At 38.9% G+C, this 25,628-nt stretch overlaps 45 non-coding genes across 45 annotated transcripts; all 45 read right to left on the bottom strand.

The window, feature by feature from the left end:
- Window positions 1–147: 147 nt before the first annotated feature.
- On the bottom strand, window positions 148–288 carry LOC134938599 (U4 spliceosomal RNA). Its single transcript, XR_010181126.1, has one exon. It is a non-coding gene; the product is annotated as a U4 spliceosomal RNA (small nuclear RNA).
- Window positions 289–721: 433 nt separating this feature from the next.
- Window positions 722–862, bottom strand: LOC134938308 (U4 spliceosomal RNA). Its single transcript, XR_010180882.1, has one exon. It is a non-coding gene; the product is annotated as a U4 spliceosomal RNA (small nuclear RNA).
- Window positions 863–1,295: 433 nt separating this feature from the next.
- On the bottom strand, window positions 1,296–1,436 carry LOC134938558 (U4 spliceosomal RNA). Its single transcript, XR_010181093.1, has one exon. It is a non-coding gene; the product is annotated as a U4 spliceosomal RNA (small nuclear RNA).
- A 431-nt stretch (window positions 1,437–1,867) lies between these two features.
- On the bottom strand, window positions 1,868–2,008 carry LOC134938537 (U4 spliceosomal RNA). The gene has a single exon (XR_010181074.1). It is a non-coding gene; the product is annotated as a U4 spliceosomal RNA (small nuclear RNA).
- Window positions 2,009–2,441: 433 nt separating this feature from the next.
- Window positions 2,442–2,582, bottom strand: LOC134938605 (U4 spliceosomal RNA). Its single transcript, XR_010181131.1, has one exon. It is a non-coding gene; the product is annotated as a U4 spliceosomal RNA (small nuclear RNA).
- Window positions 2,583–3,015: 433 nt separating this feature from the next.
- Window positions 3,016–3,156, bottom strand: LOC134938522 (U4 spliceosomal RNA). Its single transcript, XR_010181062.1, has one exon. It is a non-coding gene; the product is annotated as a U4 spliceosomal RNA (small nuclear RNA).
- Window positions 3,157–3,589: 433 nt separating this feature from the next.
- LOC134938423 (U4 spliceosomal RNA) lies at window positions 3,590–3,730 on the bottom strand. Its single transcript, XR_010180979.1, has one exon. It is a non-coding gene; the product is annotated as a U4 spliceosomal RNA (small nuclear RNA).
- A 433-nt stretch (window positions 3,731–4,163) lies between these two features.
- On the bottom strand, window positions 4,164–4,304 carry LOC134938557 (U4 spliceosomal RNA). Its single transcript, XR_010181092.1, has one exon. It is a non-coding gene; the product is annotated as a U4 spliceosomal RNA (small nuclear RNA).
- A 431-nt stretch (window positions 4,305–4,735) lies between these two features.
- Window positions 4,736–4,876, bottom strand: LOC134938535 (U4 spliceosomal RNA). The gene has a single exon (XR_010181073.1). It is a non-coding gene; the product is annotated as a U4 spliceosomal RNA (small nuclear RNA).
- A 433-nt stretch (window positions 4,877–5,309) lies between these two features.
- LOC134938534 (U4 spliceosomal RNA) lies at window positions 5,310–5,450 on the bottom strand. Its single transcript, XR_010181072.1, has one exon. It is a non-coding gene; the product is annotated as a U4 spliceosomal RNA (small nuclear RNA).
- A 431-nt stretch (window positions 5,451–5,881) lies between these two features.
- Window positions 5,882–6,022, bottom strand: LOC134938533 (U4 spliceosomal RNA). Its single transcript, XR_010181071.1, has one exon. It is a non-coding gene; the product is annotated as a U4 spliceosomal RNA (small nuclear RNA).
- A 433-nt stretch (window positions 6,023–6,455) lies between these two features.
- On the bottom strand, window positions 6,456–6,596 carry LOC134938603 (U4 spliceosomal RNA). The gene has a single exon (XR_010181130.1). It is a non-coding gene; the product is annotated as a U4 spliceosomal RNA (small nuclear RNA).
- Window positions 6,597–7,029: 433 nt separating this feature from the next.
- Window positions 7,030–7,170, bottom strand: LOC134938521 (U4 spliceosomal RNA). Its single transcript, XR_010181061.1, has one exon. It is a non-coding gene; the product is annotated as a U4 spliceosomal RNA (small nuclear RNA).
- A 433-nt stretch (window positions 7,171–7,603) lies between these two features.
- LOC134938422 (U4 spliceosomal RNA) lies at window positions 7,604–7,744 on the bottom strand. Its single transcript, XR_010180978.1, has one exon. It is a non-coding gene; the product is annotated as a U4 spliceosomal RNA (small nuclear RNA).
- A 431-nt stretch (window positions 7,745–8,175) lies between these two features.
- Window positions 8,176–8,316, bottom strand: LOC134938532 (U4 spliceosomal RNA). Its single transcript, XR_010181070.1, has one exon. It is a non-coding gene; the product is annotated as a U4 spliceosomal RNA (small nuclear RNA).
- A 433-nt stretch (window positions 8,317–8,749) lies between these two features.
- Window positions 8,750–8,890, bottom strand: LOC134938602 (U4 spliceosomal RNA). The gene has a single exon (XR_010181129.1). It is a non-coding gene; the product is annotated as a U4 spliceosomal RNA (small nuclear RNA).
- A 433-nt stretch (window positions 8,891–9,323) lies between these two features.
- Window positions 9,324–9,464, bottom strand: LOC134938307 (U4 spliceosomal RNA). Its single transcript, XR_010180881.1, has one exon. It is a non-coding gene; the product is annotated as a U4 spliceosomal RNA (small nuclear RNA).
- A 433-nt stretch (window positions 9,465–9,897) lies between these two features.
- LOC134938487 (U4 spliceosomal RNA) lies at window positions 9,898–10,038 on the bottom strand. Its single transcript, XR_010181033.1, has one exon. It is a non-coding gene; the product is annotated as a U4 spliceosomal RNA (small nuclear RNA).
- A 433-nt stretch (window positions 10,039–10,471) lies between these two features.
- On the bottom strand, window positions 10,472–10,612 carry LOC134938410 (U4 spliceosomal RNA). The gene has a single exon (XR_010180968.1). It is a non-coding gene; the product is annotated as a U4 spliceosomal RNA (small nuclear RNA).
- A 433-nt stretch (window positions 10,613–11,045) lies between these two features.
- LOC134938469 (U4 spliceosomal RNA) lies at window positions 11,046–11,186 on the bottom strand. Its single transcript, XR_010181018.1, has one exon. It is a non-coding gene; the product is annotated as a U4 spliceosomal RNA (small nuclear RNA).
- A 433-nt stretch (window positions 11,187–11,619) lies between these two features.
- On the bottom strand, window positions 11,620–11,760 carry LOC134938520 (U4 spliceosomal RNA). The gene has a single exon (XR_010181060.1). It is a non-coding gene; the product is annotated as a U4 spliceosomal RNA (small nuclear RNA).
- A 433-nt stretch (window positions 11,761–12,193) lies between these two features.
- Window positions 12,194–12,334, bottom strand: LOC134938421 (U4 spliceosomal RNA). The gene has a single exon (XR_010180977.1). It is a non-coding gene; the product is annotated as a U4 spliceosomal RNA (small nuclear RNA).
- Window positions 12,335–12,767: 433 nt separating this feature from the next.
- Window positions 12,768–12,908, bottom strand: LOC134938622 (U4 spliceosomal RNA). The gene has a single exon (XR_010181146.1). It is a non-coding gene; the product is annotated as a U4 spliceosomal RNA (small nuclear RNA).
- Window positions 12,909–13,341: 433 nt separating this feature from the next.
- LOC134938519 (U4 spliceosomal RNA) lies at window positions 13,342–13,482 on the bottom strand. The gene has a single exon (XR_010181059.1). It is a non-coding gene; the product is annotated as a U4 spliceosomal RNA (small nuclear RNA).
- A 433-nt stretch (window positions 13,483–13,915) lies between these two features.
- LOC134938459 (U4 spliceosomal RNA) lies at window positions 13,916–14,056 on the bottom strand. The gene has a single exon (XR_010181010.1). It is a non-coding gene; the product is annotated as a U4 spliceosomal RNA (small nuclear RNA).
- Window positions 14,057–14,489: 433 nt separating this feature from the next.
- Window positions 14,490–14,630, bottom strand: LOC134938574 (U4 spliceosomal RNA). Its single transcript, XR_010181105.1, has one exon. It is a non-coding gene; the product is annotated as a U4 spliceosomal RNA (small nuclear RNA).
- A 431-nt stretch (window positions 14,631–15,061) lies between these two features.
- Window positions 15,062–15,202, bottom strand: LOC134938531 (U4 spliceosomal RNA). Its single transcript, XR_010181069.1, has one exon. It is a non-coding gene; the product is annotated as a U4 spliceosomal RNA (small nuclear RNA).
- A 433-nt stretch (window positions 15,203–15,635) lies between these two features.
- On the bottom strand, window positions 15,636–15,776 carry LOC134938601 (U4 spliceosomal RNA). Its single transcript, XR_010181128.1, has one exon. It is a non-coding gene; the product is annotated as a U4 spliceosomal RNA (small nuclear RNA).
- A 433-nt stretch (window positions 15,777–16,209) lies between these two features.
- On the bottom strand, window positions 16,210–16,350 carry LOC134938306 (U4 spliceosomal RNA). The gene has a single exon (XR_010180880.1). It is a non-coding gene; the product is annotated as a U4 spliceosomal RNA (small nuclear RNA).
- Window positions 16,351–16,783: 433 nt separating this feature from the next.
- On the bottom strand, window positions 16,784–16,924 carry LOC134938468 (U4 spliceosomal RNA). Its single transcript, XR_010181017.1, has one exon. It is a non-coding gene; the product is annotated as a U4 spliceosomal RNA (small nuclear RNA).
- A 433-nt stretch (window positions 16,925–17,357) lies between these two features.
- On the bottom strand, window positions 17,358–17,498 carry LOC134938409 (U4 spliceosomal RNA). Its single transcript, XR_010180967.1, has one exon. It is a non-coding gene; the product is annotated as a U4 spliceosomal RNA (small nuclear RNA).
- A 433-nt stretch (window positions 17,499–17,931) lies between these two features.
- Window positions 17,932–18,072, bottom strand: LOC134938518 (U4 spliceosomal RNA). The gene has a single exon (XR_010181058.1). It is a non-coding gene; the product is annotated as a U4 spliceosomal RNA (small nuclear RNA).
- A 433-nt stretch (window positions 18,073–18,505) lies between these two features.
- Window positions 18,506–18,646, bottom strand: LOC134938420 (U4 spliceosomal RNA). The gene has a single exon (XR_010180976.1). It is a non-coding gene; the product is annotated as a U4 spliceosomal RNA (small nuclear RNA).
- A 433-nt stretch (window positions 18,647–19,079) lies between these two features.
- On the bottom strand, window positions 19,080–19,220 carry LOC134938617 (U4 spliceosomal RNA). The gene has a single exon (XR_010181142.1). It is a non-coding gene; the product is annotated as a U4 spliceosomal RNA (small nuclear RNA).
- Window positions 19,221–19,651: 431 nt separating this feature from the next.
- LOC134938530 (U4 spliceosomal RNA) lies at window positions 19,652–19,792 on the bottom strand. The gene has a single exon (XR_010181068.1). It is a non-coding gene; the product is annotated as a U4 spliceosomal RNA (small nuclear RNA).
- A 433-nt stretch (window positions 19,793–20,225) lies between these two features.
- Window positions 20,226–20,366, bottom strand: LOC134938600 (U4 spliceosomal RNA). Its single transcript, XR_010181127.1, has one exon. It is a non-coding gene; the product is annotated as a U4 spliceosomal RNA (small nuclear RNA).
- A 433-nt stretch (window positions 20,367–20,799) lies between these two features.
- Window positions 20,800–20,940, bottom strand: LOC134938304 (U4 spliceosomal RNA). The gene has a single exon (XR_010180879.1). It is a non-coding gene; the product is annotated as a U4 spliceosomal RNA (small nuclear RNA).
- A 433-nt stretch (window positions 20,941–21,373) lies between these two features.
- LOC134938467 (U4 spliceosomal RNA) lies at window positions 21,374–21,514 on the bottom strand. Its single transcript, XR_010181016.1, has one exon. It is a non-coding gene; the product is annotated as a U4 spliceosomal RNA (small nuclear RNA).
- Window positions 21,515–21,947: 433 nt separating this feature from the next.
- LOC134938408 (U4 spliceosomal RNA) lies at window positions 21,948–22,088 on the bottom strand. The gene has a single exon (XR_010180966.1). It is a non-coding gene; the product is annotated as a U4 spliceosomal RNA (small nuclear RNA).
- A 433-nt stretch (window positions 22,089–22,521) lies between these two features.
- LOC134938407 (U4 spliceosomal RNA) lies at window positions 22,522–22,662 on the bottom strand. Its single transcript, XR_010180965.1, has one exon. It is a non-coding gene; the product is annotated as a U4 spliceosomal RNA (small nuclear RNA).
- Window positions 22,663–23,095: 433 nt separating this feature from the next.
- Window positions 23,096–23,236, bottom strand: LOC134938590 (U4 spliceosomal RNA). Its single transcript, XR_010181119.1, has one exon. It is a non-coding gene; the product is annotated as a U4 spliceosomal RNA (small nuclear RNA).
- A 433-nt stretch (window positions 23,237–23,669) lies between these two features.
- Window positions 23,670–23,810, bottom strand: LOC134938513 (U4 spliceosomal RNA). Its single transcript, XR_010181054.1, has one exon. It is a non-coding gene; the product is annotated as a U4 spliceosomal RNA (small nuclear RNA).
- Window positions 23,811–24,243: 433 nt separating this feature from the next.
- Window positions 24,244–24,384, bottom strand: LOC134938485 (U4 spliceosomal RNA). The gene has a single exon (XR_010181032.1). It is a non-coding gene; the product is annotated as a U4 spliceosomal RNA (small nuclear RNA).
- A 433-nt stretch (window positions 24,385–24,817) lies between these two features.
- Window positions 24,818–24,958, bottom strand: LOC134938447 (U4 spliceosomal RNA). Its single transcript, XR_010180999.1, has one exon. It is a non-coding gene; the product is annotated as a U4 spliceosomal RNA (small nuclear RNA).
- Window positions 24,959–25,391: 433 nt separating this feature from the next.
- On the bottom strand, window positions 25,392–25,532 carry LOC134938452 (U4 spliceosomal RNA). Its single transcript, XR_010181002.1, has one exon. It is a non-coding gene; the product is annotated as a U4 spliceosomal RNA (small nuclear RNA).
- Window positions 25,533–25,628: the final 96 nt, after the last annotated feature.

The following is a 25,628-nucleotide window of genomic DNA, read 5'->3' as shown; positions in this document are numbered from 1 at the left end:
AAAGAGCAAAGATAATGAGAAAAATCTCAAAGTCAATCTTCAAAATCAGCAACTGGAAGACACAAAGTCTTTGTGGCTCTTCAAATACAGGAGTAGGAATTAAACTAGACTGGATTTAATAACTCTCTCATTTACAAGAACTAATATTCTCCTGGGAGACTAACAAAAATTGACAATGCTGACTATATTGCAAGTCATCATGGCAGTGTATTGGGTAAAGTTTTCAACTAGCAATAATCACGCCTCGGTTGGACCTCATTGGCTATGATAATGCCACTGCGCAAAGTGAAAAAGACTAGGATGGAGCAATCACCATGTGCTACATAGAACTCATTACAGCCATGGCTAGACAAATCCAGTCTCTGGCAAGGAGCAGTGGATTGTGGGAATTTATATTTTAATGAGTCCAAGTCCTGGCAAAACATTCCTGGGTGATGCCTTCAGGGAAATTGTATTTTCTGTTCCCAAGTGCTTTTTCATCTCTCACACTCTGTTAGCAAGAGTTGTAAGGAATTTTGTCCAAGAGAATTCCAATTTGCATGAGAATGCATTAAAAAAGGCTGGAATATTTCATAAAGAGCAAAGATAATGAGAAAAATCTCAAATTCAATCTTCAAAATCAGCAACTGGAAGACACAAAGTCTTTATGGCTCTTCACATACAGGAGTAGGAATTAAACTAGACTGGACTCAATAACTCTCTCATTTACAAGAACTAATAGTCTCCTGGGAGACTAACAAAAATTGCCAATGCTGACTATATTGCAAGTCATCATGGCGGGGTATTGGGTAAAGTTTTCAACTAGCAATAATCACGCCTCGGTTGGACCTCATTGGCTATGATAATGCCACTGCGCAAAGTTAAAAAGACTAGGATGGAGCAATCACCATGTGCTACATAGAACTCATTACAGCCATGGCTAGACAAATCCAGTCTCTGGCAAGGAGCAGTGGATTGTGGGAATTTATATTTTAATGAGTCCAAGACCTGGCAAAACATTCCTGGGTGATGCCTTCAGGGAAATTGTATTTTCTGTTCCCAAGTGCTTTTTCATCTCTCACACTCTGTTAGCAAGAGTTGTAAGGAATTTTGTCCAAGAGAATTCCAATTTGCATGAGAATGCATTAAAAAAGGCTGGAATATTTCATAAAGAGCAAAGATAATGAGAAAAATCTCAAAGTCAATCTTCAAAATCAGCAACTGGAAGACACAAAGTCTTTGTGGCTCTTCACATACAGGAGTAGGAATTAAACTAGACTGGAAACAATAACTCTCTCATTTACAAGAACTAATAGTCTCCTGGGAGACTAACAAAAATTGCCAATGCTGACTATATTGCAAGTCATCATGGCGGGGTATTGGGTAAAGTTTTCAACTAGCAATAATCACGCCTCGGTTGGACCTCATTGGTTATGATAATGCCACTGCGCAAAGTGAAAAAGACTAGGATGGAGCAATCACCATGTGCTACATAGAACTCATTACAGCCATGGCTAGACAAATCCAGTCTCTGGCAAGGAGCAGTGGATTGTGGGAATTTATATTTTAATGAGTCCAAGTCCTGGCAAAACATTCCTGGGTGATGCCTTCAGGGAAATTGTATTTTCTGTTCCCAAGTGCTTTTTCATCTCTCACACTCTGTTAGCAAGAGTTGTAAGGAATTTTGTCCAAGAGAATTCCAATTTGCATGAGAATGCATTAAAAAAGGCTGGAATATTTCATAAAGAGCAAAGATAATGAGAAAAATCTCAGTCAATCTTCAAAATCAGCAACTGGAAGACACAAAGTCTTTGTGGCTCTTCACATACAGGAGTAGGAATTAAACTAGACTGGATTCAATAACTGTCTCATTTACAAGAACTAATAGTCTTCTGGGAGACTAACAAAAATTACCAATGCTGACTATATTGCAAGTCATCATGGCGGGGTATTGGGTAAAGTTTTCAACTAGCAATAATCACGCCTCGGTTGGACCTCATTGGCTATGATAATGCCACTGCGCAAAGTTAAAAAGACTAGGATGGAGCAATCACCATGTGCTACATAGAACTCATTACAGCCATGGCTAGACAAATCCAGTCTCTGGCAAGGAGCAGTGGATTGTGGGAATTTATATTTTAATGAGTCCAAGTCCTGGCAAAACATTCCTGGGTGATGCCTTCAGGGAAATTGTATTTTCTCTTCCCAAGTGCTTTTTCATCTCTCACACTCTGTTAGCAAGAGTTGTAAGGAATTTTGTCCAAGAGAATTCCAATTTGCATGAGAATGCATTAAAAAAGGCTGGAATATTTCATAAAGAGCAAAGATAATGAGAAAAATCTCAAAGTCAATCTTCAAAATCAGCAACTGGAAGACACAAAGTCTTTGTGGCTCTTCAAATACAGGAGTAGGAATTAAACTAGACTGGATTTAATAACTCTCTCATTTACAAGAACTAATATTCTCCTGGGAGACTAACAAAAATTGACAATGCTGACTATATTGCAAGTCATCATGGCAGTGTATTGGGTAAAGTTTTCAACTAGCAATAATCACGCCTCGGTTGGACCTCATTGGCTATGATAATGCCACTGCGCAAAGTGAAAAAGACTAGGATGGAGCAATCACCATGTGCTACATAGAACTCATTACAGCCATGGCTAGACAAATCCAGTCTCTGGCAAGGAGCAGTGGATTGTGGGAATTTATATTTTAATGAGTCCAAGTCCTGGCAAAACATTCCTGGGTGATGCCTTCAGGGAAATTGTATTTTCTGTTCCCAAGTGCTTTTTCATCTCTCACACTCTGTTAGCAAGAGTTGTAAGGAATTTTGTCCAAGAGAATTCCAATTTGCATGAGAATGCATTAAAAAAGGCTGGAATATTTCATAAAGAGCAAAGATAATGAGAAAAATCTCAAAGTCAATCTTCAAAATCAGCAACTGCAAGACACAAAGTCTTTGTGGCTCTTCACATACAGGAGTAGGAATTAAACTAGACTGGATTTAATAACTCTCTCATTTACAAGAACTAATAGTCTCCTGGGAGACTAACAAAAATTGCCAATGCTGACTATATTGCAAGTCATCATGGCGGGGTATTGGGTAAAGTTTTCAACTAGCAATAATCACGCCTCGGTTGGATCTCATTGGCTATGATAATGCCACTGCGCAAAGTTAAAAAGACTAGGATGGAGCAATCACCATGTGCTACATAGAACTCATTACAGCCATGGCTAGACAAATCCAGTCTCTGGCAAGGAGCAGTGGATTGTGGGAATTTATATTTTAATGAGTCCAAGTCCTGGCAAAACATTCCTGGGTGATGCCTTCAGGGAAATTGTATTTTCTGTTCCCAAGTGCTTTTTCATCTCTCACACTCTGTTAGCAAGAGTTGTAAGGAATTTTGTCCAAGAGAATTCCAATTTGCATGAGAATGCATTAAAAAAGGCTGGAATATTTCATAAAGAGCAAAGATAATGAGAAAAATCTCAAAGTCAATCTTCAAAATCAGCAACTGGAAGACACAAAGTCTTTGTGGCTCTTCAAATACAGGAGTAGGAATTAAACTAGACTGGATTTAATAGCTCTCTCATTTACAAGAACTAATAGTCTCCTGGGAGACTAACAAAAATTGCCAATGCTGACTATATTGCAAGTCATCATGGCGGGGTATTGGGTAAAGTTTTCAACTAGCAATAATCACGCCTCGGTTGGACCTCATTGGCTATGATAATGCCACTGCGCAAAGTGAAAAAGACTAGGATGGAGCAATCACCATGTGCTACATAGAACTCATTACAGCCATGGCTAGACAAATCCAGTCTCTGGCAAGGAGCAGTGGATTGTGGGAATTTATATTTTAATGAGTCCAAGTCCTGGCAAAACATTCCTGGGTGATGCCTTCAGGGAAATTGTATTTTCTGTTCCCAAGTGCTTTTTCATCTCTCACACTCTGTTAGCAAGAGTTGTAAGGAATTTTGTCCAAGAGAATTCCAATTTGCATGAGAATGCATTAAAAAAGGCTGGAATATTTCATAAAGAGCAAAGATAATGAGAAAAATCTCAAAGTCAATCTTCAAAATCAGCAACTGGAAGACACAAAGTCTTTGTGGCTCTTCACATACAGGAGTAGGAATTAAACTAGACTGGAAACAATAACTCTCTCATTTACAAGAACTAATAGTCTCCTGGGAGACTAACAAAAATTGCCAATGCTGACTATATTGCAAGTCATCATGGCGGGGTATTGGGTAAAGTTTTCAACTAGCAATAATCACGCCTCGGTTGGACCTCATTGGTTATGATAATGCCACTGCGCAAAGTGAAAAAGACTAGGATGGAGCAATCACCATGTGCTACATAGAACTCATTACAGCCATGGCTAGACAAATCCAGTCTCTGGCAAGGAGCAGTGGATTGTGGGAATTTATATTTTAATGAGTCCAAGTCCTGGCAAAACATTCCTGGGTGATGCCTTCAGGGAAATTGTATTTTCTGTTCCCAAGTGCTTTTTCATCTCTCACACTCTGTTAGCAAGAGTTGTAAGGAATTTTGTCCAAGAGAATTCCAATTTGCATGAGAATGCATTAAAAAAGGCTGGAATATTTCATAAAGAGCAAAGATAATGAGAAAAATCTCAGTCAATCTTCAAAATCAGCAACTGGAAGACACAAAGTCTTTGTGGCTCTTCACATACAGGAGTAGGAATTAAACTAGACTGGATTCAATAACTGTCTCATTTACAAGAACTAATAGTCTTCTGGGAGACTAACAAAAATTACCAATGCTGACTATATTGCAAGTCATCATGGCGGGGTATTGGGTAAAGTTTTCAACTAGCAATAATCACGCCTCGGTTGGACCTCATTGGCTATGATAATGCCACTGCGCAAAGTTAAAAAGACTAGGATGGAGCAATCACCATGTGCTACATAGAACTCATTACAGCCATGGCTAGACAAATCCAGTCTCTGGCAAGGAGCAGTGGATTGTGGGAATTTATATTTTAATGAGTCCAAGTCCTGGCAAAACATTCCTGGGTGATGCCTTCAGGGAAATTGTATTTTCTCTTCCCAAGTGCTTTTTCATCTCTCACACTCTGTTAGCAAGAGTTGTAAGGAATTTTGTCCAAGAGAATTCCAATTTGCATGAGAATGCATTAAAAAAGGCTGGAATATTTCATAAAGAGCAAAGATAATGAGAAAAATCTCAAAGTCAATCTTCAAAATCAGCAACTGGAAGACACAAAGTCTTTGTGGCTCTTCAAATACAGGAGTAGGAATTAAACTAGACTGGATTTAATAACTCTCTCATTTACAAGAACTAATAGTCTTCTGGGAGACTAACAAAAATTACCAATGCTGACTATATTGCAAGTCATCATGGCGGGGTATTGGGTAAAGTTTTCAACTAGCAATAATCACGCCTCGGTTGGACCTCATTGGCTATGATAATGCCACTGCGCAAAGTTAAAAAGACTAGGATGGAGCAATCACCATGTGCTACATAGAACTCATTACAGCCATGGCTAGACAAATCCAGTCTCTGGCAAGGAGCAGTGGATTGTGGGAATTTATATTTTAATGAGTCCAAGTCCTGGCAAAACATTCCTGGGTGATGCCTTCAGGGAAATTGTATTTTCTCTTCCCAAGTGCTTTTTCATCTCTCACACTCTGTTAGCAAGAGTTGTAAGGAATTTTGTCCAAGAGAATTCCAATTTGCATGAGAATGCATTAAAAAAGGCTGGAATATTTCATAAAGAGCAAAGATAATGAGAAAAATCTCAGTCAATCTTCAAAATCAGCAACTGGAAGACACAAAGTCTTTGTGGCTCTTCACATACAGGAGTAGGAATTAAACTAGACTGGATTCAATAACTGTCTCATTTACAAGAACTAATAGTCTTCTGGGAGACTAACAAAAATTACCAATGCTGACTATATTGCAAGTCATCATGGCGGGGTATTGGGTAAAGTTTTCAACTAGCAATAATCACGCCTCGGTTGGACCTCATTGGCTATGATAATGCCACTGCGCAAAGTTAAAAAGACTAGGATGGAGCAATCACCATGTGCTACATAGAACTCATTACAGCCATGGCTAGACAAATCCAGTCTCTGGCAAGGAGCAGTGGATTGTGGGAATTTATATTTTAATGAGTCCAAGTCCTGGCAAAACATTCCTGGGTGATGCCTTCAGGGAAATTGTATTTTCTCTTCCCAAGTGCTTTTTCATCTCTCACACTCTGTTAGCAAGAGTTGTAAGGAATCTTGTCCAAGAGAATTCCAATTTGCATGAGAATGCATTAAAAAAGGCTGGAATATTTCATAAAGAGCAAAGATAATGAGAAAAATCTCAAAGTCAATCTTCAAAATCAGCAACTGGAAGACACAAAGTCTTTGTGGCTCTTCAAATACAGGAGTAGGAATTAAACTAGACTGGATTTAATAACTCTCTCATTTACAAGAACTAATATTCTCCTGGGAGACTAACAAAAATTGACAATGCTGACTATATTGCAAGTCATCATGGCAGTGTATTGGGTAAAGTTTTCAACTAGCAATAATCACGCCTCGGTTGGACCTCATTGGCTATGATAATGCCACTGCGCAAAGTGAAAAAGACTAGGATGGAGCAATCACCATGTGCTACATAGAACTCATTACAGCCATGGCTAGACAAATCCAGTCTCTGGCAAGGAGCAGTGGATTGTGGGAATTTATATTTTAATGAGTCCAAGTCCTGGCAAAACATTCCTGGGTGATGCCTTCAGGGAAATTGTATTTTCTGTTCCCAAGTGCTTTTTCATCTCTCACACTCTGTTAGCAAGAGTTGTAAGGAATTTTGTCCAAGAGAATTCCAATTTGCATGAGAATGCATTAAAAAAGGCTGGAATATTTCATAAAGAGCAAAGATAATGAGAAAAATCTCAAAGTCAATCTTCAAAATCAGCAACTGCAAGACACAAAGTCTTTGTGGCTCTTCACATACAGGAGTAGGAATTAAACTAGACTGGATTTAATAACTCTCTCATTTACAAGAACTAATAGTCTCCTGGGAGACTAACAAAAATTGCCAATGCTGACTATATTGCAAGTCATCATGGCGGGGTATTGGGTAAAGTTTTCAACTAGCAATAATCACGCCTCGGTTGGATCTCATTGGCTATGATAATGCCACTGCGCAAAGTTAAAAAGACTAGGATGGAGCAATCACCATGTGCTACATAGAACTCATTACAGCCATGGCTAGACAAATCCAGTCTCTGGCAAGGAGCAGTGGATTGTGGGAATTTATATTTTAATGAGTCCAAGTCCTGGCAAAACATTCCTGGGTGATGCCTTCAGGGAAATTGTATTTTCTGTTCCCAAGTGCTTTTTCATCTCTCACACTCTGTTAGCAAGAGTTGTAAGGAATTTTGTCCAAGAGAATTCCAATTTGCATGAGAATGCATTAAAAAAGGCTGGAATATTTCATAAAGAGCAAAGATAATGAGAAAAATCTCAAAGTCAATCTTCAAAATCAGCAACTGGAAGACACAAAGTCTTTGTGGCTCTTCAAATACAGGAGTAGGAATTAAACTAGACTGGATTTAATAGCTCTCTCATTTACAAGAACTAATAGTCTCCTGGGAGACTAACAAAAATTGCCAATGCTGACTATATTGCAAGTCATCATGGCGGGGTATTGGGTAAAGTTTTCAACTAGCAATAATCACGCCTCGGTTGGACCTCATTGGCTATGATAATGCCACTGCGCAAAGTGAAAAAGACTAGGATGGAGCAATCACCATGTGCTACATAGAACTCATTACAGCCATGGCTAGACAAATCCAGTCTCTGGCAAGGAGCAGTGGATTGTGGGAATTTATATTTTAATGAGTCCAAGTCCTGGCAAAACATTCCTGGGTGATGCCTTCAGGGAAATTGTATTTTCTGTTCCCAAGTGCTTTTTCATCTCTCACACTCTGTTAGCAAGAGTTGTAAGGAATTTTGTCCAAGAGAATTCCAATTTGCATGAGAATGCATTAAAAAAGGCTGGAATATTTCATAAAGAGCAAAGATAATGAGAAAAATCTCAGTCAATCTTCAAAATCAGCAACTGGAAGACACAAAGTCTTTGTGGCTCTTCACATACAGGAGTAGGAATTAAACTAGACTGGATTCAATAACTGTCTCATTTACAAGAACTAATAGTCTTCTGGGAGACTAACAAAAATTACCAATGCTGACTATATTGCAAGTCATCATGGCGGGGTATTGGGTAAAGTTTTCAACTAGCAATAATCACGCCTCGGTTGGACCTCATTGGCTATGATAATGCCACTGCGCAAAGTTAAAAAGACTAGGATGGAGCAATCACCATGTGCTACATAGAACTCATTACAGCCATGGCTAGACAAATCCAGTCTCTGGCAAGGAGCAGTGGATTGTGGGAATTTATATTTTAATGAGTCCAAGTCCTGGCAAAACATTCCTGGGTGATGCCTTCAGGGAAATTGTATTTTCTCTTCCCAAGTGCTTTTTCATCTCTCACACTCTGTTAGCAAGAGTTGTAAGGAATTTTGTCCAAGAGAATTCCAATTTGCATGAGAATGCATTAAAAAAGGCTGGAATATTTCATAAAGAGCAAAGATAATGAGAAAAATCTCAAAGTCAATCTTCAAAATCAGCAACTGGAAGACACAAAGTCTTTGTGGCTCTTCAAATACAGGAGTAGGAATTAAACTAGACTGGATTTAATAACTCTCTCATTTACAAGAACTAATATTCTCCTGGGAGACTAACAAAAATTGACAATGCTGACTATATTGCAAGTCATCATGGCAGTGTATTGGGTAAAGTTTTCAACTAGCAATAATCACGCCTCGGTTGGACCTCATTGGCTATGATAATGCCACTGCGCAAAGTGAAAAAGACTAGGATGGAGCAATCACCATGTGCTACATAGAACTCATTACAGCCATGGCTAGACAAATCCAGTCTCTGGCAAGGAGCAGTGGATTGTGGGAATTTATATTTTAATGAGTCCAAGTCCTGGCAAAACATTCCTGGGTGATGCCTTCAGGGAAATTGTATTTTCTGTTCCCAAGTGCTTTTTCATCTCTCACACTCTGTTAGCAAGAGTTGTAAGGAATTTTGTCCAAGAGAATTCCAATTTGCATGAGAATGCATTAAAAAAGGCTGGAATATTTCATAAAGAGCAAAGATAATGAGAAAAATCTCAAATTCAATCTTCAAAATCAGCAACTGGAAGACACAAAGTCTTTATGGCTCTTCACATACAGGAGTAGGAATTAAACTAGACTGGACTCAATAACTCTCTCATTTACAAGAACTAATAGTCTCCTGGGAGACTAACAAAAATTGCCAATGCTGACTATATTGCAAGTCATCATGGCGGGGTATTGGGTAAAGTTTTCAACTAGCAATAATCACGCCTCGGTTGGACCTCATTGGCTATGATAATGCCACTGCGCAAAGTTAAAAAGACTAGGATGGAGCAATCACCATGTGCTACATAGAACTCATTACAGCCATGGCTAGACAAATCCAGTCTCTGGCAAGGAGCAGTGGATTGTGGGAATTTATATTTTAATGAGTCCAAGACCTGGCAAAACATTCCTGGGTGATGCCTTCAGGGAAATTGTATTTTCTGTTCCCAAGTGCTTTTTCATCTCTCACACTCTGTTAGCAAGAGTTGTAAGGAATTTTGTCCAAGTGAATTTCAATTTGCATGAGAATGCATTAAAAAAGGCTGGAATATTTCATAAAGAGCAAAGATAATGAGAAAAATCTCAAAGTCAATCTTCAAAATCAGCAACTGGAAGACACAAAGTCTTTGTGGCTCTTCACATACAGGAGTAGGAATTAAACTAGACTGGATTTAATAACTCTCTCATTTACAAGAACTAATAGTCTCCTGGGAGACTAACAAAAATTGCCAATGCTGACTATATTGCAAGTCATCATGGCGGGGTATTGGGTTAAGTTTTCAACTAGCAATAATCACGCCTTGGTTGGACCTCATTGGCTATGATAATGCCACTGCGCAAAGTTAAAAAGACTAGGATGGAGCAATCACCATGTGCTACATAGAACTCATTACAGCCATGGCTAGACAAATCCAGTCTCTGGCAAGGAGCAGTGGATTGTGGGAATTTATATTTTAATGAGTCCAAGTCCTGGCAAAACATTCCTGGGTGATGCCTTCAGGGAAATTGTATTTTCTGTTCCCAAGTGCTTTTTCATCTCTCACACTCTGTTAGCAAGAGTTGTAAGGAATTTTGTCCAAGAGAATTCCAATTTGCATGAGAATGCATTAAAAAAGGCTGGAATATTTCATAAAGAGCAAAGATAATGAGAAAAATCTCAAAGTCAATCTTCAAAATCAGCAACTGGAAGACACAAAGTCTTTGTGGCTCTTCACATACAGGAGTAGGAATTAAACTAGACTGGATTCAATAACTCTCTCATTTACAAGAACTAATAGTCTCCTGGGAGACTAACAAAAATTGCCAATGCTGACTATATTGCAAGTCATCATGGCGGGGTATTGGGTAAAGTTTTCAACTAGCAATAATCACGCCTCAGTTGGACCTCATTGGCTATGATAATGCCACTGCGCAAAGTTAAAAAGACTAGGATGGAGCAATCACCATGTGCTACATAGAACTCATTACAGCCATGGCTAGACAAATCCAGTCTCTGGCAAGGAGCAGTGGATTGTGGGAATTTATATTTTAATGAGTCCAAGACCTGGCAAAACATTCCTGGGTGATGCCTTCACGGAAATTGTATTTTCTGTTCCCAAGTGCTTTTTCATCTCTCACACTCTGTTAGCAAGAGTTGTAAGGAATTTTGTCCAAGTGAATTTCAATTTGCATGAGAATGCATTAAAAAAGGCTGGAATATTTCATAAAGAGCAAAGATAATGAGAAAAATCTCAAAGTCAATCTTCAAAATCAGCAACTGGAAGACACAAAGTCTTTGTGGCTCTTCACATACAGGAGTAGGAATTAAACTAGACTGGATTCAATAATTCTCTCATTTACAAGAACTAATAGTCTCCTGGGAGACTAACAAAAATTGCCAATGCTGACTATATTGCAAGTCATCATGGCGGGGTATTGGGTAAAGTTTTCAACTAGCAATAATCACGCCTTGGTTGGACCTCATTGGCTATGATAATGCCACTGCGCAAAGTTAAAAAGACTAGGATGGAGCAATCACCATGTGCTACATAGAACTCATTACAGCCATGGCTAGACAAATCCAGTCTCTGGCAAGGAGCAGTGGATTGTGGGAATTTATATTTTAATGAGTCCAAGACCTGGCAAAACATTCCTGGGTGATGCCTTCAGGGAAATTGTATTTTCTGTTCCCAAGTGCTTTTTCATCTCTCACACTCTGTTAGCAAGAGTTGTAAGGAATTTTGTCCAAGTGAATTTCAATTTGCATGAGAATGCATTAAAAAAGGCTGGAATATTTCATAAAGAGCAAAGATAATGAGAAAAATCTCAAAGTCAATCTTCAAAATCAGCAACTGCAAGACACAAAGTCTTTGTGGCTCTTCACATACAGGAGTAGGAATTAAACTAGACTGGATTTAATAACTCTCTCATTTACAAGAACTAATAGTCTCCTGGGAGACTAACAAAAATTGCCAATGCTGACTATATTGCAAGTCATCATGGCGGGGTATTGGGTAAAGTTTTCAACTAGCAATAATCACGCCTCGGTTGGATCTCATTGGCTATGATAATGCCACTGCGCAAAGTTAAAACGACTAGGATGGAGCAATCACCATGTGCTACATAGAACTCATTACAGCCATGGCTAGACAAATCCAGTCTCTGGCAAGGAGCAGTGGATTGTGGGAATTTATATTTTAATGAGTCCAAGTCCTGGCAAAACATTCCTGGGTGATGCCTTCAGGGAAATTGTATTTTCTGTTCCCAAGTGCTTTTTCATCTCTCACACTCTGTTAGCAAGAGTTGTAAGGAATTTTGTCCAAGAGAATTCCAATTTGCATGAGAATGCATTAAAAAAGGCTGGAATATTTCATAAAGAGCAAAGATAATGAGAAAAATCTCAAAGTCAATCTTCAAAATCAGCAACTGGAAGACACAAAGTCTTTGTGGCTCTTCAAATACAGGAGTAGGAATTAAACTAGACTGGATTTAATAACTCTCTCATTTACAAGAACTAATAGTCTCCTGGGAGACTAACAAAAATTGCCAATGCTGACTATATTGCAAGTCATCATGGCGGGGTATTGGGTAAAGTTTTCAACTAGCAATAATCACGCCTCGGTTGGACCTCATTGGCTATGATAATGCCACTGCGCAAAGTGAAAAAGACTAGGATGGAGCAATCACCATGTGCTACATAGAACTCATTACAGCCATGGCTAGACAAATCCAGTCTCTGGCAAGGAGCAGTGGATTGTGGGAATTTATATTTTAATGAGTCCAAGTCCTGGCAAAACATTCCTGGGTGATGCCTTCAGGGAAATTGTATTTTCTGTTCCCAAGTGCTTTTTCATCTCTCACACTCTGTTAGCAAGAGTTGTAAGGAATTTTGTCCAAGAGAATTCCAATTTGCATGAGAATGCATTAAAAAAGGCTGGAATATTTCATAAAGAGCAAAGATAATGAGAAAAATCTCAAAGTCAATCTTCAAAATCAGCAACTGGAAGACACAAAGTCTTTGTGGCTCTTCAAATACAGGAGTAGGAATTAAACTAGACTGGATTTAATAACTCTCTCATTTACAAGAACTAATATTCTCCTGGGAGACTAACAAAAATTGACAATGCTGACTATATTGCAAGTCATCATGGCAGTGTATTGGGTAAAGTTTTCAACTAGCAATAATCACACCTCGGTTGGACCTCATTGGCTATGATAATGCCACTGCGCAAAGTGAAAAAGACTAGGATGGAGCAATCACCATGTGCTACATAGAACTCATTACAGCCATGGCTAGACAAATCCAGTCTCTGGCAAGGAGCAGTGGATTGTGGGAATTTATATTTTAATGAGTCCAAGTCCTGGCAAAACATTCCTGGGTGATGCCTTCAGGGAAATTGTATTTTCTGTTCCCAAGTGCTTTTTCATCTCTCACACTCTGTTAGCAAGAGTTGTAAGGAATTTTGTCCAAGAGAATTCCAATTTGCATGAGAATGCATTAAAAAAGGCTGGAATATTTCATAAAGAGCAAAGATAATGAGAAAAATCTCAAAGTCAATCTTCAAAATCAGCAACTGCAAGACACAAAGTCTTTGTGGCTCTTCACATACAGGAGTAGGAATTAAACTAGACTGGATTTAATAACTCTCTCATTTACAAGAACTAATAGTCTCCTGGGAGACTAACAAAAATTGCCAATGCTGACTATATTGCAAGTCATCATGGCGGGGTATTGGGTAAAGTTTTCAACTAGCAATAATCACGCCTCGGTTGGATCTCATTGGCTATGATAATGCCACTGCGCAAAGTTAAAAAGACTAGGATGGAGCAATCACCATGTGCTACATAGAACTCATTACAGCCATGGCTAGACAAATCCAGTCTCTGGCAAGGAGCAGTGGATTGTGGGAATTTATATTTTAATGAGTCCAAGTCCTGGCAAAACATTCCTGGGTGATGCCTTCAGGGAAATTGTATTTTCTGTTCCCAAGTGCTTTTTCATCTCTCACACTCTGTTAGCAAGAGTTGTAAGGAATTTTGTCCAAGAGAATTCCAATTTGCATGAGAATGCATTAAAAAAGGCTGGAATATTTCATAAAGAGCAAAGATAATGAGAAAAATCTCAAAGTCAATCTTCAAAATCAGCAACTGGAAGACACAAAGTCTTTGTGGCTCTTCAAATACAGGAGTAGGAATTAAACTAGACTGGATTTAATAGCTCTCTCATTTACAAGAACTAATAGTCTCCTGGGAGACTAACAAAAATTGCCAATGCTGACTATATTGCAAGTCATCATGGCGGGGTATTGGGTAAAGTTTTCAACTAGCAATAATCACGCCTCGGTTGGACCTCATTGGCTATGATAATGCCAATGCGCAAAGTGAAAAAGACTAGGATGGAGCAATCACCATGTGCTACATAGAACTCATTACAGCCATGGCTAGACAAATCCAGTCTCTGGCAAGGAGCAGTGGATTGTGGGAATTTATATTTTAATGAGTCCAAGTCCTGGCAAAACATTCCTGGGTGATGCCTTCAGGGAAATTGTATTTTCTGTTCCCAAGTGCTTTTTCATCTCTCACACTCTGTTAGCAAGAGTTGTAAGGAATTTTGTCCAAGAGAATTCCAATTTGCATGAGAATGCATTAAAAAAGGCTGGAATATTTCATAAAGAGCAAAGATAATGAGAAAAATCTCAAAGTCAATCTTCAAAATCAGCAACTGGAAGACACAAAGTCTTTGTGGCTCTTCACATACAGGAGTAGGAATTAAACTAGACTGGAAACAATAACTCTCTCATTTACAAGAACTAATAGTCCCCTGGGAGACTAACAAAAATTGCCAATGCTGACTATATTGCAAGTCATCATGGCGGGGTATTGGGTAAAGTTTTCAACTAGCAATAATCACGCCTCGGTTGGACCTCATTGGTTATGATAATGCCACTGCGCAAAGTGAAAAAGACTAGGATGGAGCAATCACCATGTGCTACATAGAACTCATTACAGCCATGGCTAGACAAATCCAGTCTCTGGCAAGGAGCAGTGGATTGTGGGAATTTATATTTTAATGAGTCCAAGTCCTGGCAAAACATTCCTGGGTGATGCCTTCAGGGAAATTGTATTTTCTGTTCCCAAGTGCTTTTTCATCTCTCACACTCTGTTAGCAAGAGTTGTAAGGAATTTTGTCCAAGAGAATTCCAATTTGCATGAGAATGCATTAAAAAAGGCTGGAATATTTCATAAAGAGCAAAGATAATGAGAAAAATCTCAGTCAATCTTCAAAATCAGCAACTGGAAGACACAAAGTCTTTGTGGCTCTTCACATACAGGAGTAGGAATTAAACTAGACTGGATTCAATAACTGTCTCATTTACAAGAACTAATAGTCTTCTGGGAGACTAACAAAAATTACCAATGCTGACTATATTGCAAGTCATCATGGCGGGGTATTGGGTAAAGTTTTCAACTAGCAATAATCACGCCTCGGTTGGACCTCATTGGCTATGATAATGCCACTGCGCAAAGTTAAAAAGACTAGGATGGAGCAATCACCATGTGCTACATAGAACTCATTACAGCCATGGCTAGACAAATCCAGTCTCTGGCAAGGAGCAGTGGATTGTGGGAATTTATATTTTAATGAGTCCAAGTCCTGGCAAAACATTCCTGGGTGATGCCTTCAGGGAAATTGTATTTTCTCTTCCCAAGTGCTTTTTCATCTCTCACACTCTGTTAGCAAGAGTTGTAAGGAATTTTGTCCAAGAGAATTCCAATTTGCATGAGAATGCATTAAAAAAGGCTGGAATATTTCATAAAGAGCAAAGATAATGAGAAAAATCTCAAAGTCAATCTTCAAAATCAGCAACTGGAAGACACAAAGTCTTTGTGGCTCTTCAAATACAGGAGTAGGAATTAAACTAGACTGGATTTAATAACTCTCTCATTTACAAGAACTAATATTCTCCTGGGAGACTAACAAAAATTGACAATGCTGACTATATTGCAAGTCATCATGGCAGTGTATTGGGTAAAGTTTTCAACTAGCAATAATCACGCCTCGGTTGGACCTCATTGGCTATGATAATGCCACTGCGCAAAGTGAAAAAGACTAGGATGGAGCAATCACCATGTGCTACATAGAACTCATTACAGCCATGGCTAGACAAATCCAGTCTCTGGCAAGGAGCAGTGGATTGTGGGAATTTATATTTTAATGAGTCCAAGTCCTGGCAAAACATTCCTGGGTGATGCCTTCAGGGAAATTGTATTTTCTGTTCCCAAGTGCTTTTTCATCTCTCACACTCTGTTAGCAAGAGTTGTAAGGAATTTTGTCCAAGAGAATTCCAATTTGCATGAGAATGCATTAAAAAAGGCTGGAATATTTCATAAAGAGCAAAGATAATGAGAAAAATCTCAAATTCAATCTTCAAAATCAGCAACTGGAAGACACAAAGTCTTTATGGCTCTTCACATACAGGAGTAGGAATTAAACTAGACTGGACTCAATAACTCTCTCATTTACAAGAACTAATAGTCTCCTGGGAGACTAACAAAAATTGCCAATGCTGACTATATTGCAAGTCATCATGGCGGGGTATTGGGTAAAGTTTTCAACTAGCAATAATCACGCCTCGGTTGGACCTCATTGGCTATGATAATGCCACTGCGCAAAGTTAAAAAGACTAGGATGGAGCAATCACCATGTGCTACATAGAACTCATTACAGCCATGGCTAGACAAATCCAGTCTCTGGCAAGGAGCAGTGGATTGTGGGAATTTATATTTTAATGAGTCCAAGACCTGGCAAAACATTCCTGGGTGATGCCTTCAGGGAAATTGTATTTTCTGTTCCCAAGTGCTTTTTCATCTCTCACACTCTGTTAGCAAGAGTTGTAAGGAATTTTGTCCAAGTGAATTTCAATTTGCATGAGAATGCATTAAAAAAGGCTGGAATATTTCATAAAGAGCAAAGATAATGAGAAAAATCTCAAAGTCAATCTTCAAAATCAGCAACTGGAAGACACAAAGTCTTTGTGGCTCTTCACATACAGGAGTAGGAATTAAACTAGACTGGATTTAATAACTCTCTCATTTACAAGAACTAATAGTCTCCTGGGAGACTAACAAAAATTGCCAATGCTGACTATATTGCAAGTCATCATGGCGGGGTATTGGGTAAAGTTTTCAACTAGCAATAATCACGCCTTGGTTGGACCTCATTGGCTATGATAATGCCACTGCGCAAAGTTAAAAAGACTAGGATGGAGCAATCACCATGTGCTACATAGAACTCATTACAGCCATGGCTAGACAAATCCAGTCTCTGGCAAGGAGCAGTGGATTGTGGGAATTTATATTTTAATGAGTCCAAGTCCTGGCAAAACATTCCTGGGTGATGCCTTCAGGGAAATTGTATTTTCTGTTCCCAAGTGCTTTTTCATCTCTCACACTCTGTTAGCAAGAGTTGTAAGGAATTTTGTCCAAGAGAATTCCAATTTGCATGAGAATGCATTAAAAAAGGCTGGAATATTTCATAAAGAGCAAAGATAATGAGAAAAATCTCAAAGTCAATCTTCAAAATCAGCAACTGGAAGACACAAAGTCTTTGTGGCTCTTCACATACAGGAGTAGGAATTAAACTAGACTGGATTCAATAACTCTCTCATTTACAAGAACTAATAGTCTCCTGGGAGACTAACAAAAATTGCCAATGCTGACTATATTGCAAGTCATCATGGCGGGGTATTGGGTAAAGTTTTCAACTAGCAATAATCACGCCTCAGTTGGACCTCATTGGCTATGATAATGCCACTGCGCAAAGTTAAAAAGACTAGGATGGAGCAATCACCATGTGCTACATAGAACTCATTACAGCCATGGCTAGACAAATCCAGTCTCTGGCAAGGAGCAGTGGATTGTGGGAATTTATATTTTAATGAGTCCAAGACCTGGCAAAACATTCCTGGGTGATGCCTTCACGGAAATTGTATTTTCTGTTCCCAAGTGCTTTTTCATCTCTCACACTCTGTTAGCAAGAGTTGTAAGGAATTTTGTCCAAGTGAATTTCAATTTGCATGAGAATGCATTAAAAAAGGCTGGAATATTTCATAAAGAGCAAAGATAATGAGAAAAATCTCAAAGTCAATCTTCAAAATCAGCAACTGCAAGACACAAAGTCTTTGTGGCTCTTCACATACAGGAGTAGGAATTAAACTAGACTGGATTTAATAACTCTCTCATTTACAAGAACTAATAGTCTCCTGGGAGACTAACAAAAATTGCCAATGCTGACTATATTGCAAGTCATCATGGCGGGGTATTGGGTAAAGTTTTCAACTAGCAATAATCACGCCTCGGTTGGATCTCATTGGCTATGATAATGCCACTGCGCAAAGTTAAAACGACTAGGATGGAGCAATCACCATGTGCTACATAGAACTCATTACAGCCATGGCTAGACAAATCCAGTCTCTGGCAAGGAGCAGTGGATTGTGGGAATTTATATTTTAATGAGTCCAAGTCCTGGCAAAACATTCCTGGGTGATGCCTTCAGGGAAATTGTATTTTCTGTTCCCAAGTGCTTTTTCATCTCTCACACTCTGTTAGCAAGAGTTGTAAGGAATTTTGTCCAAGAGAATTCCAATTTGCATGAGAATGCATTAAAAAAGGCTGGAATATTTCATAAAGAGCAAAGATAATGAGAAAAATCTCAAAGTCAATCTTCAAAATCAGCAACTGGAAGACACAAAGTCTTTGTGGCTCTTCAAATACAGGAGTAGGAATTAAACTAGACTGGATTTAATAACTCTCTCATTTACAAGAACTAATAGTCTCCTGGGAGACTAACAAAAATTGCCAATGCTGACTATATTGCAAGTCATCATGGCGGGGTATTGGGTAAAGTTTTCAACTAGCAATAATCACGCCTCGGTTGGACCTCATTGGCTATGATAATGCCACTGCGCAAAGTGAAAAAGACTAGGATGGAGCAATCACCATGTGCTACATAGAACTCATTACAGCCATGGCTAGACAAATCCAGTCTCTGGCAAGGAGCAGTGGATTGTGGGAATTTATATTTTAATGAGTCCAAGTCCTGGCAAAACATTCCTGGGTGATGCCTTCAGGGAAATTGTATTTTCTGTTCCCAAGTGCTTTTTCATCTCTCACACTCTGTTAGCAAGAGTTGTAAGGAATTTTGTCCAAGAGAATTCCAATTTGCATGAGAATGCATTAAAAAAGGCTGGAATATTTCATAAAGAGCAAAGATAATGAGAAAAATCTCAAAGTCAATCTTCAAAATCAGCAACTGGAAGACACAAAGTCTTTGTGGCTCTTCACATACAGGAGTAGGAATTAAACTAGACTGGAAACAATAACTCTCTCATTTACAAGAACTAATAGTCTCCTGGGAGACTAACAAAAATTGCCAATGCTGACTATATTGCAAGTCATCATGGCGGGGTATTGGGTAAAGTTTTCAACTAGCAATAATGACGCCTCGGTTGGACCTCATTGGTTATGATAATGCCACTGCGCAAAGTGAAAAAGACTAGGATGGAGCAATCACCATGTGCTACATAGAACTCATTACAGCCATGGCTAGACAAATCCAGTCTCTGGCAAGGAGCAGTGGATTGTGGGAATTTATATTTTAATGAGTCCAAGTCCTGGCAAAACATTCCTGGGTGATGCCTTCAGGGAAATTGTATTTTCTGTTCCCAAGTGCTTTTTCATCTCTCACACTCTGTTAGCAAGAGTTGTAAGGAATTTTGTCCAAGAGAATTCCAATTTGCATGAGAATGCATTAAAAAAGGCTGGAATATTTCATAAAGAGCAAAGATAATGAGAAAAATCTCAGTCAATCTTCAAAATCAGCAACTGGAAGACACAAAGTCTTTGTGGCTCTTCACATACAGGAGTAGGAATTAAACTAGACTGGATTCAATAACTCTCTCATTTACAAGAACTAATAGTCTTCTGGGAGACTAACAAAAATTACCAATGCTGACTATATTGCAAGTCATCATGGCGGGGTATTGGGTAAAGTTTTCAACTAGCAATAATCACGCCTCGGTTGGACCTCATTGGCTATGATAATGCCACTGCGCAAAGTTAAAAAGACTAGGATGGAGCAATCACCATGTGCTACATAGAACTCATTACAGCCATGGCTAGACAAATCCAGTCTCTGGCAAGGAGCAGTGGATTGTGGGAATTTATATTTTAATGAGTCCAAGTCCTGGCAAAACATTCCTGGGTGATGCCTTCAGGGAAATTGTATTTTCTCTTCCCAAGTGCTTTTTCATCTCTCACACTCTGTTAGCAAGAGTTGTAAGGAATTTTGTCCAAGAGAATTCCAATTTGCATGAGAATGCATTAAAAAAGGCTGGAATATTTCATAAAGAGCAAAGATAATGAGAAAAATCTCAAAGTCAATCTTCAAAATCAGCAACTGGAAGACACAAAGTCTTTGTGGCTCTTCAAATACAGGAGTAGGAATTAAACTAGACTGGATTTAATAACTCTCTCATTTACAAGAACTAATATTCTCCTGGGAGACTAACAAAAATTGACAATGCTGACTATATTGCAAGTCATCATGGCAGTGTATTGGGTAAAGTTTTCAACTAGCAATAATCACGCCTCGGTTGGACCTCATTGGCTATGATAATGCCACTGCGCAAAGTGAAAAAGACTAGGATGGAGCAATCACCATGTGCTACATAGAACTCATTACAGCCATGGCTAGACAAATCCAGTCTCTGGCAAGGAGCAGTGGATTGTGGGAATTTATATTTTAATGAGTCCAAGTCCTGGCAAAACATTCCTGGGTGATGCCTTCAGGGAAATTGTATTTTCTGTTCCCAAGTGCTTTTTCATCTCTCACACTCTGTTAGCAAGAGTTGTAAGGAATTTTGTCCAAGAGAATTCCAATTTGCATGAGAATGCATTAAAAAAGGCTGGAATATTTCATAAAGAGCAAAGATAATGAGAAAAATCTCAAAGTCAATCTTCAAAATCAGCAACTGGAAGACACAAAGTCTTTATGGCTCTTCACATACAGGAGTAGGAATTAAACTAGACTGGACTCAATAACTCTCTCATTTACAAGAACTAATAGTCTCCTGGGAGACTAACAAAAATTGCCAATGCTGACTATATTGCAAGTCATCATGGCGGGGTATTGGGTAAAGTTTTCAACTAGCAATAATCACGCCTCGGTTGGACCTCATTGGCTATGATAATGCCACTGCGCAAAGTTAAAAAGACTAGGATGGAGCAATCACCATGTGCTACATAGAACTCATTACAGCCATGGCTAGACAAATCCAGTCTCTGGCAAGGAGCAGTGGATTGTGGGAATTTATATTTTAATGAGTCCAAGACCTGGCAAAACATTCCTGGGTGATGCCTTCAGGGAAATTGTATTTTCTGTTCCCAAGTGCTTTTTCATCTCTCACACTCTGTTAGCAAGAGTTGTAAGGAATTTTGTCCAAGTGAATTTCAATTTGCATGAGAATGCATTAAAAAAGGCTGGAATATTTCATAAAGAGCAAAGATAATGAGAAAAATCTCAAAGTCAATCTTCAAAATCAGCAACTGGAAGACACAAAGTCTTTGTGGCTCTTCACATACAGGAGTAGGAATTAAACTAGACTGGATTTAATAACTCTCTCATTTACAAGAACTAATAGTCTCCTGGGAGACTAACAAAAATTGCCAATGCTGACTATATTGCAAGTCATCATGGCGGGGTATTGGGTAAAGTTTTCAACTAGCAATAATCACGCCTTGGTTGGACCTCATTGGCTATGATAATGCCACTGCGCAAAGTTAAAAAGACTAGGATGGAGCAATCACCATGTGCTACATAGAACTCATTACAGCCATGGCTAGACAAATCCAGTCTCTGGCAAGGAGCAGTGGATTGTGGGAATTTATATTTTAATGAGTCCAAGTCCTGGCAAAACATTCCTGGGTGATGCCTTCAGGGAAATTGTATTTTCTGTTCCCAAGTGCTTTTTCATCTCTCACACTCTGTTAGCAAGAGTTGTAAGGAATTTTGTCCAAGAGAATTCCAATTTGTATGAGAATGCATTAAAAAAGGCTGGAATATTTCATAAAGAGCAAAGATAATGAGAAAAATCTCAAAGTCAATCTTCAAAATCAGCAACTGGAAGACACAAAGTCTTTGTGGCTCTTCACATACAGGAGTAGGAATTAAACTAGACTGGATTCAATAACTCTCTCATTTACAAGAACTAATAGTCTCCTGGGAGACTAACAAAAATTGCCAATGCTGACTATATTGCAAGTCATCATGGCGGGGTATTGGGTAAAGTTTTCAACTAGCAATAATCACGCCTCAGTTGGACCTCATTGGCTATGATAATGCCACTGCGCAAAGTTAAAAAGACTAGGATGGAGCAATCACCATGTGCTACATAGAACTCATTACAGCCATGGCTAGACAAATCCAGTCTCTGGCAAGGAGCAGTGGATTGTGGGAATTTATATTTTAATGAGTCCAAGACCTGGCAAAACATTCCTGGGTGATGCCTTCACGGAAATTGTATTTTCTGTTCCCAAGTGCTTTTTCATCTCTCACACTCTGTTAGCAAGAGTTGTAAGGAATTTTGTCCAAGTGAATTTCAATTTGCATGAGAATGCATTAAAAAAGGCTGGAATATTTCATAAAGAGCAAAGATAATGAGAAAAATCTCAAAGTCAATCTTCAAAATCAGCAACTGGAAGACACAAAGTCTTTGTGGCTCTTCACATACAGGAGTAGGAATTAAACTAGACTGGATTCAATAACTCTCTCATTTACAAGAACTAATAGTCTCCTGGGAGACTAACAAAAATTGCCAATGCTGACTATATTGCAAGTCATCATGGCGGGGTATTGGGTAAAGTTTTCAACTAGCAATAATCACGCCTCAGTTGGACCTCATTGGCTATGATAATGCCACTGCGCAAAGTTAAAAAGACTAGGATGGAGCAATCACCATGTGCTACATAGAACTCATTACAGCCATGGCTAGACAAATCCAGTCTCTGGCAAGGAGCAGTGGATTGTGGGAATTTATATTTTAATGAGTCCAAGACCTGGCAAAACATTCCTGGGTGATGCCTTCAAGGAAATTGTATTTTCTGTTCCCAAGTGCTTTTTCATCTCTCACACTCTGTTAGCAAGAGTTGTAAGGAATTTTGTCCAAGTGAATTTCAATTTGCATGAGAATGCATTAAAAAAGGCTGGAATATTTCATAAAGAGCAAAGATAATGAGAAAAATCTCAAAGTCAATCTTCAAAATCAGCAACTGCAAGACACAAAGTCTTTGTGGCTCTTCACATACAGGAGTAGGAATTAAACTAGACTGTATTTAATAACTCTCTCATTTACAAGAACTAATAGTCTCCTGGGAGACTAACAAAAATTGCCAATGCTGACTATATTGCAAGTCATCATGGCGGGGTATTGGGTAAAGTTTTCAGCTAGCAATAATCACGCCTCGGTTGGATCTCATTGGCTATGATAATGCCACTGCGCAAAGTTAAAAAGACTAGGATGGAGCAATCACCATGTGCTACATAGAACTCATTACAGCCATGGCTAGACAAATCCAGTCTCTGGCAAGGAGCAGTGGATTGTGGGAATTTATATTTTAATGAGTCCAAGTCCTGGCAAAACATTCCTGGGTGATGCCTTCAGGGAAATTGTATTTTCTGTTCCCAAGTGCTTTTTCATCTCTCACACTCTGTTAGCAAGAGTTGTAAGGAATTTTGTCCAAGAGAATTCCAATTTGCATGAGAATGCATTAAAAAAGGCTGGAATATTTCATAAAGAGCAAAGATAATGAGAAAAATCTCAAAGTCAATCTTCAAAATCAGCAACTGGAAGACACAAAGTCTTTGTGGCTCTTCAAATACAGGAGTAGGAATTAAACTGGACTGGATTTAATAACTCTCTCATTTACAAGAACTAATAGTCTCCTGGGAGACTAACAAAAATTGCCAATGCTGACTATATTGCAAGTCATCATGGCGGGGTATTGGGTAAAGTTTTCAACTAGCAATAATCACGCCTCAGTTGGACCTCATTGGCTATGATAATGCCACTGCGCAAAGTGAAAAAGACTAGGATGGAGCAATCACCATGTGCTACATAGAACTCATTACAGCCATGGCTAGACAAATCCAGTCTCTGGCAAGGAGCAGTGGATTGTGGGAATTTATATTTTAATGAGTCCAAGTCCTGGCAAAACATTCCTGGGTGATGCCTTCAGGGAAATTGTATTTTCTGTTCCCAAGTGCTTTTTCATCTCTCACACTCTGTTAGCAAGAGTTGTAAGGAATTTTGTCCAAGAGAATTCCAATTTGCATGAGAATGCATTAAAAAAGGCTGGAATATTTCATAAAGAGCAAAGATAATGAGAAAAATTTCAAAGTCAATCTTCAAAATCAGCAACTGGAAGACACAAAGTCTTTGTGGCTCTTCACATACAGGAGTAGGAATTAAACTAGACTGGAAACAATAACTCTCTCATTTACAAGAACTAATAGTCTCCTGGGAGACTAACAAAAATTGCTAATGCTGACTATATTGCAAGTCATCATGGCGGGGTATTGGGTAAAGTTTTCAACTAGCAATAATCACGCCTCGGTTGGACCTCATTGGCTATGATAATGCCACTGCGCAAAGTTAAAAAGACTAGGATGGAGCAATCACCATGTGCTACATAGAACTCATTACAGCCATGGCTAGACAAATCCAGTCTCTGGCAAGGAGCAGTGGATTGTGGGAATTTATATTTTAATGAGTCCAAGACCTGGCAAAACATTCCTGGGTGATGCCTTCAGGGAAATTGTATTTTCTGTTCCCAAGTGCTTTTTCATCTCTCACACTCTGTTAGCAAGAGTTGTAAGGAATTTTGTCCAAGAGAATTCCAATTTGCATGAGAATGCATTAAAAAAGGCTGGAATATTTCATAAAGAGCAAAGATAATGAGAAAAATCTCAAAGTCAATCTTCAAAATCAGCAACTGGAAGACACAAAGTCTTTGTGGCTCTTCACATACAGGAGTAGGAATTAAACTAGACTGGATTTAATAACTCTCTCATTTACAAGAACTAATAGTCTCCTGGGAGACTAACAAAAATTGCCAATGCTGACTATATTGCAAGTCATCATGGCGGGGTATTGGGTAAAGTTTTCAACTAGCAATAATCATGCCTTGGTTGGACCTCATTGGCTATGATAATGCCACTGCGCAAAGTTAAAAAGACTAGGATGGAGCAATCACCATGTGCTACATAGAACTCATTACAGCCATGGCTAGACAAATCCAGTCTCTGGCAAGGAGCAGTGGATTGTGGGAATTTATATTTTAATGAGTCCAAGTCCTGGCAAAACATTCCTGGGTGATGCCTTCAGGGAAATTGTATTTTCTGTTCCCAAGTGCTTTTTCATCTCTCACACTCTGTTAGCAAGAGTTGTAAGGAATTTTGTCCAAGAGAATTCCAATTTGCATGAGAATGCATTAAAAAAGGCTGGAATATTTCATAAAGAGCAAAGATAATGAGAAAAATCTCAAAGTCAATCTTCAAAATCAGCAACTGGAAGACACAAAGTCTTTGTGGCTCTTCACATACAGGAGTAGGAATTAAACTAGACTGGATTCAATAACTCTCTCATTTACAAGAACTAATAGTCTCCTGGGAGACTAACAAAAATTGCCAATGCTGACTATATTGCAAGTCATCATGGCGGGGTATTGGGTAAAGTTTTCAACTAGCAATAATCACGCCTCAGTTGGACCTCATTGGCTATGATAATACCACTGCGCAAAGTTAAAAAGACTAGGATGGAGCAATCACCATGTGCTACATAGAACTCATTACAGCCATGGCTAGACAAATCCAGTCTCTGGCAAGGAGCAGTGGATTGT

Source organism: Pseudophryne corroboree, chromosome 6 (assembly GCF_028390025.1).
Source record: "Pseudophryne corroboree isolate aPseCor3 chromosome 6, aPseCor3.hap2, whole genome shotgun sequence".
NCBI lineage: Eukaryota > Metazoa > Chordata > Amphibia > Anura > Myobatrachidae > Pseudophryne > Pseudophryne corroboree.
The sequence above is the reverse complement of the archived record's forward strand: the minus strand, read 5'-3'. Positions and strand labels throughout refer to the sequence as shown.